The 14,646-nt window shown below is 29.4% G+C and overlaps 1 long non-coding RNA gene across 1 annotated transcript; it reads right to left on the reverse strand.

Annotated features, from left to right (window-relative positions):
- Positions 1 to 1,582: 1,582 nt before the first annotated feature.
- On the reverse strand, positions 1,583 to 12,480 carry LOC147808463 (uncharacterized). The gene is made up of 3 exons (XR_015433571.1): positions 12,400 to 12,480; positions 3,786 to 3,957; positions 1,583 to 3,147 (listed from the first exon to the last, which is right to left on the reverse strand). It is a non-coding gene; the product is annotated as an uncharacterized LOC147808463 (long non-coding RNA).
- Positions 12,481 to 14,646: the final 2,166 nt, after the last annotated feature.

Here is a 14,646-nt window from a genome sequence, read left to right on the forward strand (position 1 = left end):
TGTAACCGGGAGTTCACTATATCCGTTATGCAGGCAATTTGATTAATGGTTCCCAAATTCCTCCCTTTTATTACACGTTATTCAAATAAATGACTGAAAAATATTATGCAGTAGCAAAAAATTTGTTATTTTTTGTTACTCTTCGTCCTGCATACAAAAAAAAAATTAGTAATCTTTAGCTGTTGAGCAGTTCTCAACATCAGATATGGAAACATTTCCCGACTCTCAGATAATTTTTCCTGAATTTCTGTTAGTCCACTTTTTAAACTTGTCTAACCTGCCATTCGAGCACATAAGTGTAATCTCATAAAATCGCTTAGAAAATTTATCGACATTTGTCCAGATACTGGAAGATTGCAGGTTCTTTGAATAAATTTGTTAAATTTAAGATGGTTAAATTTGAGACAATTGTTTGCAGGCTTTTTTTAACTACACTGAGAGAAAAAAGGAGTTGAAATTAGGTCCTTATCATCACATATTAGTGTCCAACTCTTTGACCAATAATGAATAATTACTCATTCCCTCTGACAGAAAATGCATATTGCCTGGGTTGGAAACATCTACTTGATTTGTTTAGGGATGGGAAAGTAAGATAAAAGAAGCAAACAAGAAAAAAATGCTTATCGCAACCTTCTCCACTAAAGATGGTTTTAAAAATCGGTATATGTATTTATTTTGAAGTAGAAATTTTAAAATTATTACAAAAAAATGAAGAAAAAAATCAGTTGAAGACAGAAAAAAGTTCATTATATCCAACTTCATCACTTTTTTGGTTCACTATATCCACAAAAAATAACATTATACGGGTATAGCAAGGCACGGGATCGAACATTTCGTTCACTATATCCGGGAGTTCACTATAAACCGTGTTCACTATAGCGGGGTTTGACTGTATTATTTTCAGCAACGGACACCAGTTTCAATAACTATTTGCTAAAAAAAAAACTGGAAATTTAAAACAAGATTTTACAGGCGTGCACATTAGCTTAATAACAACCTTTTAATTACTAAGGCAATATAATCTTCAGAGTGCTCTTTCTAGAAATATTTAAAACAAAAATGTTGGGTAATTTTGTTAAAATTTAATTAGTTTAAAAAATTAATTGCTAAATTATAATTTTTCAGCTTAGATTTAAATACTTTTGTATAAATGCATCAATATTGAGCAAGTCGGCGTCATTACAATTAAAGTTTTGTTGCACACAGTGATTAGTAAAGCGTTAGTCAGGAAATGAAAATGTGGCATCTTTTTTGAAACATTACTTAAAACTGTCTGTTAAGTTAAGTATCAAATTGATATTTGAAATTCTAAATACATAATTTATGAATATAAATAGTTTTTATACTTAGAATTCTGTAAAATGATGCATAAAGTTTCGATGAGATAGAATCTTAACTAAACATTCTCTCCTTGAAAAAATAATTTTTTTTTTTTGTAAAAATTATACAACTTGTAAAAAATTGTGGGTGCTGCTTACAGGATATATTATTAAAAGGTATATTGACTCTGCAGTGTGAGAATTGGAAATTTATTAAAAAGCATGCATATAAACACAGTAATTGTTGAACAAAAACCAAACACAATAGTTTTATATACATGACATACAAATACATTCTAAAAACACTGTTGCCCTTCAAAAGGTAACACTGAAGTTTTAAACATGCTTTTCTTTCAGAAATTAAACGGATTTGAATATACAGCTAATTGAAACAACTTTCATCACCTAGGACAGACAAGATGTTTAATAATGACAGGCTGCTCCAGCTTTCATCACTACACTAGGCTAAGTAAATGCTTGTAAATTTGGCTCTGCGACTCTCCTCAGAATAATGAAAAGAACAGACCTGAAATTCAACTTTTAAAACAGGCATGATTGCAACCATTTCCACATTACCCAAGAGCAGGGCTGTAAATTATGCTTTTTTGAAGTGAAACTTAAAATTTTTACTTTCATTTTACTTTCTCAATTTTCTAAAATGAAACTCTTAGCACTTTATAAATAAATTGTACAAGTAAATACAGCTCTGCTCAAGAGGTACGGTTGAGTTAATGGCGGTCATTTGCGTTTGAAACCGACTGGTCGAAGCATGTTTCGCAAGTAGGAGTCTGGCTTTACTAACATCTATTGTCCTTCGGGTCCTCGCCAGTTTAGTTACTAGCGGAGACTGGAGATGTTAATTATGAATTCGAGATAAGTAATCTTAAAAACAGCGAGATGTTTTCCTCAAGCAAAGCACAGTAGACTTCATTTTTGTTGATTACTCTCAACTCTTTTTCAAGTCACCACAGCTTTTCCGCACCATGGCAATGTGCCATTTTCTCCCCACTTCAACTTTAGCATTATGCATATCACCTCAGGGCTTCACCTCAACGATCCTTACTTCATGATGAAGGGGTAAAGGGCCATCTTGGCCTCAGGGACCCCGACCAACCAACAAGACCAGACCAGACCAGTACGGTTGCACAGATGCGTTGACCCCTATTATAGGCTGTTCCAAAAACATATTTAAAAACTGATTATTATAATTAAAATACTAAACACGCTATAATTATGCTAATTTCTTTTTTATTTCAAATGATTAAATATCTGAAAAATAAAACTTTAAAACAACATTGCTTAGGATTTAAAATTTTTATAATCCATTATTATAAATAGAAAACCAGGAACAAGTAATATGTACACTATAATCATTATGGAACAACCTAACAGCATATAGCAAGGCGGGTTCCCCAAGAGGCATATATTCCTTTTGTGTCATGACCATTTAATACTTTTTCTCACTTAAATCTTTGAATTTCTTTATCCTTCACTTGAAGAGAAGAAAGGTTTACATTTTATAGATATCTTAGGCCTTACATTACTTTGTTTTATGAAATTCTTAAACAAGAATGTCATACTCGTTCAAATTTATCAAAAAAGGTAAAGATGGATCTTTCTTAGTCTTTAGGCACTCATTGTTGGTTAAAATGGTCATGACACTATACAATAGAACACCATTTAAAAATCTTCTAACACAAGAATTAAAAGGCAAAAGTATTAATGAACATTTTTTTAATACTATACCCTTCTAGGATTGTTCAACAAAATTTCTTAATCTTTCATACTGTTATATTGGCTCTACCATTCACAGAGCAATCGATAGAACCTGAAATTAAAGTTATCAAGATCATTTATTTGCAAAATACTTAAAACGATTATGAAAAATTGCTTCTACTACAGCGGTTTTAAATCTTTATAAAAATAGTAGGAAAGAACCCCAGCATTATAAAAATAATATCTAAAAACATTAGTGAGTTTATTAACAAATTAAAGTATATTTTATTTTGAAATCATAAAATAAGAGGAATGAAATTTTTTTGATTCATTAACAATTACAAATCAGAAATTTGTGTTCGGCAGTTCAATGCACATTCATGGAGTTTTTGGTATAAATACAAAAGCTGAAAATTAAATAAATAGAGAGAAATATGGTTTCCATTGAAACGGAAGCTAGAAAAAGCATAAACATTAAAAAGATTGTTGAATCACATTCTTTCTTAATATATTCAGCTATTTTATTTTTTATTTTGAAAAGCATAACATAAAATGGATATATTTTCAGGAACTCACTCATAATTTATTCAAGATATAACAACTAAAATATAACAAATTTTTTATTCATAGAAAACCCTTTTTTTTTTAACACAACCACTGAGTTCTATTAAAAGGTAATTGGGAACCACAGTTTCAGTCTATCAATAAATAGATAATAGAGGTTTATGTGAAATTAGACAAGGTACTTACCAATATGTAGAACAATCACACCAAATCCACTAAACTCCTTTATTTTCTCCATTAAACATTTAATTTTAAATCCTGGAAAGTTTTCAAGCTGCACATTGTGACCCAGAATTACATCAGGAAGATGGGATTTCAAATATTTCAACATTGAATCCCCGATTACTTAAGCCTTCATCTAAATGAAAATTTAGATTACAAAAAAAATTATATATTAGAAGAAATACTCATAACATGCTTAAACAAATACTAGATCACAGAGTGTGTTAACTAATTAAATTCTTTTAGTTTATTTGTATTTCTTTTTCAAACATTGAAATTATTTAAATGTAGTTACATAAAACATATTTCAGATTTTAACAAATGAAACAAAATTAAGAGCTAAAATTACACCTTAATATGATTAAATTATGCATACAATATTGCATGTATTATACAATACTGAGTTATAAATTACACCACGGGTTTTAATAGTTAAACAGTTCACGTGTTTTTTGTAAGCAAATGCATGCCCGCCACCTAAACACATTTTGCTATAACTGTTTAAATTATGATATCAGAAGATACTACACAGATTTATGTACCATAATATATTGCAGAATTGTAGTCATACATTATTTACTGAACTGTTTACATGTATAGAACATACATTTATAGCACATACATGTACAGTCCGCAAAAAAAAACGAATCACCCTGAATAACTTTTGTTCTAATGATCGGATTTTCTCGAACTAAGTGTCAATCTTAATGGTTCCAGGGGGTGACCTCAAATATGCTAATTAATTAAGTTACGAAATCGGACACAAAAACGTACTTTCTCTGAATAAACATACATTTTTTTTTTTACATATTTGGATTTTTAGCCTTCAAAATATAGGGGGTAGCCGCAATCTGGGAAATATGGTCCCCATAGTTTGGTCAGGAGAGCGATCCAAAGTTCGTACCCCTTAATGTTAATTTCACTTTTTAAGTTTTTAGTCATATTTTCAAAACTAATAAAGCAATTTATAGAAAATTACACCCACTCATAAAACTCATTTACCCAAAGATAATTTCATGAAAAAAAATAATTTTTAATAATTATTAATTATTTTTTATTATTTAATTAAATTGAAGATGAAAAAATTTTGAATTATGAGGTATGAATTTTTTATGCCATATTAATCTACATATTTTTCAATTGAAAAATCTAAAGTTTCAACTGTTTTTATTTATTAGGAGCTGAGAAAAATTAAAATTAATTATTTTTAAAAAAATAATTTGGCAACAATGAAAAAATACTTAAATAGGGCGATTAATATTAAAATGTGACAAACTTGCCAGAAACTTGACTTCGCGCGTGTAGTGCAAAATTTCATTCATATTTTTTTTCGCTAATAATCGCTTGCTAATCTTTTTATTTTTATTTATTTCTAACTATAAAATACAATGTTTCCTTTTTAGTCGCTTAATAATTCATTTGCAATATTGTAAAGAAATTTGAGTAAAAAACACTTTATTCAAGGAATGTCTTGTTTTATAAAATAAGGTATGATATGACCTTCTGATATAATATGATTATACACCAGATTGTGCTTATTTAATGTGATTATTTTTTATTTTTTGATTTTGTTTTTCAATAACTGATACAATTTCAATAATATACATACGTATGCATAGATTTGGAATAATATATTTATCAATTTCTTGAATATATTTTATAAATATTAATAAAAATACGTAGTCAACATTTTTAAGCATCTCTCACAACATCGCAAATTTCTCAACATCTTATAACGAATGAAGTAACACTTAAGCTTAGCTTGCCTTTAAGAAAAAATCATAAAAATTTCAAAATTTGTAATTTTAGCTAAATGATGGCGTCGTCATATTTGTTATTAAATACAAATTATGTAAAAAAAAATTTAGATAACTTGCATAATATTGTTTTAAGCTTTTGGTGTTTTAAATAATAAGTAGTAAGATAACCAAGTGAAGGAACAGTTCTTACCAGTGAATAAACACTAAATTTTCCAGTAAATGAACACTTAATTTAGAGAATGCTTGATGCTCGCTAGAAATCCATAGGCCACACAAATGTGTAAAAACAAGATTTTTTTTGGAATTACAACATATAATCACAGTTAACGTGGAAAATGTTACTTTTCTTTCAATCATGGAATGAAAGTAAAATATGTTTGAATACATAATTTTAAAAAGAAAATGCTTTTCATTTTTTTTTCTCACAGTTTAATAGTCTGTTCTAAATTATGAATGTTTATCATTGCGTAATCCGATGATGCTTTTATTATTATTATAATTAGATCACTGATTTACTCTTTTCCCCATATTTTTTAAAGCTATTTTTTAATTTTTTAAGTATTTTTTTTCTCTTCGTCATATTTTCTGTTTTAATTTTTTTTCCAGCTCTTTCAATCTCTTTAAATTTTCGTTCTTTTTCTGAAATTAATGCAAAAAAGTAATTTTTTTCTTTTGACCTTCCTCTTTTTTCCAAATTTTTGGCCAATGTAAATGTTACTTCGAAATTTCTTTTGATTTTCCAGTACCATTTCTAGAATTCCTCACTGGATAATAAATGAGAAAAAGGAGCTTCGAAGTTTGAGTAAAATCCATCTCTCATTGACTTATATCTAGTGGGTCTTCAGCAGTACTTACCACTTACTTATGGAACCAATTGTTTTTGCAACTAACAATGCCTCAAGAGGACTTATATCAAAATCGGTTTTCAAGATACTTTCATTATCAATGTTAGTTGTATCAGCTTCAGTGCCAAAATTTGATTAACCAAATGTTCTTTTTGAAATAAATTCTTCAATGTTGAGAAAAGCCCAGGCTATTGGATATTTGGAAGATTAAACTTTTCTGTCGTCAATGTTCCTTTAAAAATTTGCAACATAACTTGTGTGATTTTCTTCTCAAGCTTCTGAAAAAATAGTGCATCGTTACTCTCGAAGCATGCATTTTGTTGATAAGTTGTCTTGCTCATTAACTCTTGTTGTCTGTTTTGCATGCATTTGTTAAAGTCAACGTTTTTTACATCGAATGGAAAAATATCGCATATCATAAAAGCATTTTAACTTCATCAGTTGATGCCTCAAAATCTCATTTAAAAATGGATGTAAAATTTTCTCGACATATTGCTTTACAATTCTTTTAAGATCTAACGGGAAATTTCCCTGAATTAGGTAGAAAACTAAACCAGAAAATTTGTTTTGATGAACATAACTTGCTCAGTTTCAAATTGATGTGAGATTTATACCTATCCAAAACAAGCAAAATAGGGAATTTGATAGCATTTTTAATTAGCCATGGGTAGAAACATTTGCAATATATTTGTAAAATGTTGCTGCGGTCATTGTTTCATTTTATGAATCGCTTTTTACAATGAAATATATAGCAGGGACTGATTCTGTAATATCTCAAAGAATTCTTCAGTAAGGAAAAACTACCAATAGAGGTACTTTTTCTTTCCTAGGTACTTAAGAATAAAAATTCTTATAATTTTTAGGGCCGAGGATTTTTCCTGTTTAAAGGCAGTATTCAACTCTTGTTTCGTTCGCATTGTAAATGCAATCACTTTCTAAAAGGATGCCAGGGCTACTTTCCTCCTAAAGATTCATCTAAAGTTCTTAAAACCAGTATTTCGAATATTATTCTCCAAGGGAAGTTTTGCCTTTTGAAATTATCTTCGCATTGCACTGAGTTATCGGGGGATGTCGCCTTAAAAAAAACTTCACCCATTTTTCACCTGGATGATTGTTTTTAAATTGATTTTTCCTACCAGTTCCCGTTTGGGCGTTAAAAGCCGCAATAAGATAATAACTTAGCTAATTATTAGTACAAAAGCCTGCAAAGAAATTTTCTTTTCAAGCTTTTATTATTATATTTAGTCAGCAAACATAGCTTATTAAGGTGTCTAAGGTATGATGTAATAACTAATCACTACATTTCTTACGATAAATTATTATTATAATTCTTCAAATAAATTTAGCAATTAAATTTGCATTTTGAAATGAAATTGTTATAGGAACTATTCATACAACATTTAACTGAATTTTAGGTGTCCTCTATATCGCAGAACTACTAATTATCCATGTAAAATCATATTTCACACATACTATTCATTCACTGGGAAATCTATTCCCAGTGAAGAAACATGCCTGTTCCTTCACTGGTTAGAAGTTGTTTTTTGTACTTTTAACATAATTTTGATGCATAATATGACTAAAAGTACAGAAAATTAAAATTTTTCTTTTATTTTCATTAACTTGAAAAAATCCCAATAAAGGAGCACTTGTTTATTCATTGGTTTTTCATTGTTTGGTAATCCAGTTAATAAGCATCCCCTAATCTCAGTACTTGCTTATGTTATGATGCTTGAAATAAATAAAACGTAACTTCAATAACCATATTTTGAATTATCTTTTTCACCATGAGAAAAAAAGCATTATTATATGCAATTAATTGTACTTTAAACAGATAACTACCACCACTGACCTTATAATTGTGTCAAAGAAACAAGGCGTTGAACAGATACTAACAAATTCAAAACTTTTTCCAGAGAAGACTCTAAGACCAGGTAACTCAATGCATTGTTAGATGACTTCCTATTGATAGGTAGTAAGCTACTGTTACCAATCAATCTAAATTAAAACGTTTGAAATCTTATTTTTAAAAAATGTCGATGAAATGTTCCTTCACTGGGGTGTGTTCCATCAATGGTTTACCCTATATCGTCTTAATCTTAAAAGAAATTTCCGGAAGTGTTTCACAAGTGTTACGCAGAACTATTTTACCAATTATTTAAGTAAATTTTGACATTTTTAAGAATCTTATTCTTTACCCTTTTACGTTTATTATTTCTTCATTAATATACTAATCAATTTTTTTAGTTCTTTAATTTAGGGTTTCTTTAAAGTAAAGTTCCTTTCTAAATTATAGTCAAGTTTTCTTAAAAAGAATTATTGTCTGCTAGCTAAGAATAAAACCTTGTTAAAAAATTAAAAACATTCCGCTGTTTAAAATTATTTAATGCAAAACAGCTGATTATTTACTAAGCATACTATTTTTTTTGAAAAAAGAATATAAATTATTGATTGTCTTTTTTTTTTGTTTTTGTTTCTCGTGACTTCAACATAGATTATCTAAAATAGTTTTGATGTTTTATAAGTCACTATAAAGAGTATAAAGATACAGAACATAAAAAGCTGTCGAATACGTAGCCAAATTTTTAAGCGTCTTAAAATATCTCAGTATCTTAAATGTCGTCCCAACATCTTAGTTGCGAAATTAAATTTTTAATTATCTGATCACGTGTGATTCACTAATTATTTCATTATATCTTTTACTCTTTCTTTATGATACCAAGTAGATTTTTTCCCTGATAATATACTAAACTATTTTGTTTAATTTTTTTACTTTAGCACGATTCCCAAGATATTATTGTAGTATAATTTGTTATCTGGAAAATACCTTATTTGTGAAGTAGGAAATACTAAAAATTGAAATTTGCAAGAAGATTCCGAAGCCGTGCCAATTTTAGAGTCATCTGATTTTAAAAAAATGCTATAAAAAATACGCAATTTCCGAACTTATTTTAATTTTAAAAAAAAAACGTGGCAAGAAGTCTAACATACTTTTTACAGAAACTGTGAAAACTTATTTTTCCTATATTTCTTCAAAAGAGGATAAGAATGATATTGCTCCAAGGGACCTACTCAATAATTTCGCTATTTCCAGAATGAAATCTGTTTGATCGAAACATATTATTCCTTGAAAATTAAAACGAAAAAAAAAATTAGCTTTTATTATTTATCTAAGCTTATTCCATTTATTTAATGATAGCGGTATTAAGGTTAAGAATATGCGATGAAAGCCCCGTTTACTATTATACTATAAATGCATTAAATCATGTAGCTTGTATAATTTATTTTAAGCAAATTATTTAATAATTTTAAGCAAATAAGGGTGTAAAAATAAACTTGATCAAAATACTCCGAAAGCATGCCCTAAAATATATGTAGAATAAACTTTGGCATCGATACATAAAAAATACCTTCTCAAAACTTATTTTAATATCGAGTGAAATAATTTAATATGTTGTGTAACTAAATGGATAATCCCAAGAAACTGAATATAAAATATAAAAACTTCATTGATAAAATAATAGATGATTATAAAAGTAGACATGTTTTGAGCGTCCAATAATGAAAATCACAAGTTATTCAAGCCTGACAAGTCTTGAGAATGGGCGATTATATTTGAACGCTCGAAGCATGTCGACTTCTGCTTCTCTCTTCATATGTTTTGAAGGCAGTTGAGTTTTTATCGTCAATTATACTGTTTTACATTTGGGTCTTGATCATTATTTTGATAAGGATTTTACACTCGTTAAAGTAAACATATGCATTTTAATATTTTAACGGGATTCATGTGGTCTTTAAAAACGTAAGAGCATCAATATTGTGAAAGTTATATTTAACTTAAAAATTAAAATTTTGAGACCGGATATTTTGAGTTAATGAAATTAAATATTTTATCTTTTAAGTTTTTGGGCCCCATTTCAGTATCTTAAGGATCTTACTAGCTCTGTTTAAAAGGAGAGTATCAGATATATATAAGAAAACATAAATAATCATAGTAGCAGTTTTTGGTGGTAAATGTAGCTTATCGTAATTGATGAATATGCTGTGCGACATTGTATGGTAAATTTGCGAACGTAAATTTCAGAATGCATCGAAACACGAGGATGCTATTTGCTAATCATCTTTATCCAAAGAAATTCATGTAACCTAAATATCTAGCAGAATGAACCGATTTTATAAACAACGAATCATACAATATGCAACATATTATTTCAATATCTTATTCTTAAACATAACATATTTCAATGTCTTTAAAATGCCACTAAACATTCAGCAATTCCTTGAGTTATAGAAAAAAGAAATATCGTAAATTACAGAAAACCTTCTGAATGTGCATTAGAATCACTATGCAATCTACATTTTATTTTTCAAGCACTTTTTTTTCTTCAAACTTTCCTGCCTAGAAGACTCGATTAGCCCTTTCGCGCTGACTGTCACAAATACGTGACAGCATAAAACAATATCCACCTGGGTAAAAAGATAAAACTGGTAATCAAAGTAATTCTTCAGCAATTTATTGGAGGGCGGGGTTATATTTGTTAAATTATTTAATTCACCATTACTTAGTTCAAAATAAAATTATTTAATTATACTTTGAACTAACATTGATTATATATATGATTAAACTAACAATAATTAAATTCAAGGCAAAGTAAGTCTGTGAAATTAGCAACGCCTGCATTTAAGGTACCGTTTCTTATTTATTTACATCCTGATTCTGATTTTGTACGAATGCCTTCATGAATCACCAGTCCCCAAGGGGTTAAAGCTGTAAAAATGATTATCCCAAAAATTTTGTATATAGCTGTAATAAGTTATGTTAATTTGATTTTAGTATGAAATCCTCGAATAAATTTTGCAAAAACAGCATAATCTATACAATATCAGATAAAAAGTTCATGTATTTAAGTTCTAAAAATAATTTATAAATCGATTCAAATTTTCTTTTCAAAGGACATTAAAATAAATTTTTTTTTTTGCTTTTTGAACATAAATCAGCTTAAAAATTGTCCATTGCCTAGAACCTTCGAGATATTTTCTATTAACAATGAATTAAACCTCTCTATCACAAAACATTATTTCAATTTTTTTACAGTCATAGTATGGTTGCCTAGCAACCAAGTAAAATTAAGCATTCCTCTTTTGAATTAGTCAATGGGTTATCTTAAAATATTCATTTGCGCAGGTGACTTTTTTTGGCGGTTTTCTGAACTATCGCCAAATATATAAACCTTTATTGCGACCCAATTTACGATCCAATTTTTTTAAAATTTTGTCTATTCCCCCTAATTCAAGTGTCTAGATTCCAAATATGTAAAAAAATATATATGTTTATTCAGAGAAAGTACGTTTTTGTGTCTGATTTCGTATATTAATTAATAGTTAGCACTAATTAATTAGCATGTTACCCCCAGGAACCATTAAGATTGACACTTAGTTCGTGAAAATCCGATGATTAGAACGAAAGTTATCCAAACATAAGTTATTCAGGGTGATTCGTTTTTTTTTTTTTTTTTTTTTTTTTTTTTTTTTTTTTTTTTTTTTTTTTTGCGAACTGTACATACATATACATTTATAGAAAAAAAATACATAATATTAACTATTAAGCGATTACAATATTTAACACTAAAAAAGGTAACACGTGATAAAATAAACAGATGAATAGTATAGAATAGAGTATTTAAAATCCAAAACTATAAATAAAACTTTTGAAAATAATAAAACCCTACAACATACCATAACAGTTCTGATAACATGCTTGCGGAATTGAATATAATCATGGTTTCTTTATATTAGCTATACGTTGTTTGTTCAACATTTACACTTGCATAGGAAAAAAAAAACACTTAACTATATCAATAATCGAGCGATTATAATATTTATAAATATAAGATTTAACACGTGATGTAATAAACAAATACAACATAAAAATTGAATATTTTTAAATTCAAAACTTATAATAAATAAACTTACCATAAGAGATTATCCAAGTCTTAAAATCAAGCATTAATTACTAATATTAATAAAATCAATGTATATCTATAGCGAATCTAATGGCTATATCACACGAGAGAAAATATGTGCAACTGCAAGTGTAACTGCAAGTGTAAGTGCAACTGTAAGTGAAATTTCTCGTTGGAACGTTGGAAATGTATAGTAGCTCAGTATTCGGCGCGAAGCGCCGCTAACTGATTCATCTAAATTTAATAGGCATAGATTAGGTAGTCATAAATTGAATAAGGTACAATGATATGATTGAGTGAAAAAGGGATTGGAGAGACTCCATTTAAGAGATAAATCTATATACAAGCACTAGCACATTTAATTATTTACAGGATGAATAATATTAATAAGCATAAAATATTAAAGTCAAGATAAACTATATACAAAATTATTTACAAATTACTTGAATAGATACGAGATTATTTACATAATAATACATGGGGTAAACTAGGTGGCAAAAAACCATTGGTGTTATTGTTAATATAGTGACCCGGCCGTCCCGGCAAGTCACCGCTCGTGCCGGGTTGCTCACTATTCTTAGGCTTACAGATCTCTGGCTCCCCCGGATCGGACCCTGCGAACAAGGTTGCTCCTTCACCAGGTTTACCAGAGTTCAGGTGTAGATGTGTTGTTTGCGTGTGTAGTGTGTATTGGGAATCATGGGATGTTATAATACTTAGATAGAATGCAATCTGATGAGAGAAATGCCGCGAGTGGGCTGTAATTTGAATTTTCACCGATAATATCTGTGTCGAATATCTTATTGAAGTTTGCATCAGTGCAGTCCTGGGCTTTGTTATAGAATTTCGTATTAAGAGTGGCCATATAGTTAGCAATATCTTCTATTTTCATGTCTTTTTTCAACAATTTATTACTTATTGCCCTTGGGGCCCCAAGCATGATCCTTAGAAGTTTGCCCTCAAAATTTGAGAGTTTCTTTTTTAAGTTTTCAGTCATGGTCGTAAGGGCTGGGCATGCGTATGTTAAAATTGGCCTAATAATTTGTAGGTAAATTGTTCTTTTATTGTTCAAGCTTAGTGTAGAGTTTTTGTTCAGTATTGCATAGAGAGCAAAAAATGCTCCTCTGCCTCTTTTTATTATGTCGTCGATATGCTTACTCCAACTAAGGTTTTGTGATATTATAATACCTAAGTATTTAACTTGTGTTGTTGGGGTGATAATGACATTGAATAGCCTTAAGTTGGAGATTTTGTGGGCTTTAATTTTGGAGTTTATGATCATGAATTGACTCTTGTCGGGATGTAATTTGGTTCTCCATTTGGCACACCAGTTTTCAACTGTGTGTAGTTTATCTTGAAGTAAATCAACTGCCCTATTTGTATTTAGTGATTTAGTAACGATTGCCGTATCGTCTGCATAAAGGGCCACTAGTTCATTATTTCTGTTGTCCTTATTAATGGGAAAATCGGCAGTATACAGAATATATAAGATGGGGCCTAAAATTGACCCCTGGGGTACGCCTGCTCTGATTAACTTGTGCTCTGAGTAGTTGTTATTAATCTTGATTCTGAAATATCTATTGTTAAGATATGAGTTCAGGAGAAGCAGTAGATTACGTTCGAGTTTCATCTCATTTAGTTTTACAATGAGACCCTTATGCCATACCCGATCGAACGCCTTGGCGACGTCGAGTAGGATAAGGGCCATTGTTTCTCTTTTAAATTTTCCGTTACTTATAAATTCCATAAGAGTAATAACTTGTTTAGTGGTAGAGAGATTGGCCCTGAAGCCATATTGTTCATCAGGCAAATTGGTTAGGTAACTGTTAAGTCTGATCTTAATAACGTTCTCAAAAACTTTGGAAATGGTTGAAAGTAAGCTGATAGGTCTGTGGTTATTGGGGTTTGAGGCATCTTTCCCTGGTTTGGGGAAGAGAATTATGTCTGATTTCTTCCAATTATTTGGGAAGTAGCAATTTTTGATACATGTATTGAAGATATTTGTTAAGATTGGAATGATGCTAGGGGGTGAGTTTTTCAACATCTCATTGGTGATATTGTCAGGCCCTGGGGCCTTTCGGTTTTTTAACTTTTTAATAATATTAATGATCTCGTTATCATTCGTAAAATGGGGATTATTATTATCAGGGTAGTTTGTTATAATATTATTATAAGAGTTCTCCACATAATTATCATTTATTGGGCAAGAGGGTTCGTCGTTTAAATTAAATTGTTCGTACATTGTGTTGGCAAAGAC

Source organism: Parasteatoda tepidariorum, chromosome 5, assembly GCF_982258835.1.
Source record: "Parasteatoda tepidariorum strain Cologne lab strain chromosome 5, Ptep-v5.0, whole genome shotgun sequence".
Lineage (NCBI taxonomy): Eukaryota > Metazoa > Arthropoda > Arachnida > Araneae > Theridiidae > Parasteatoda > Parasteatoda tepidariorum.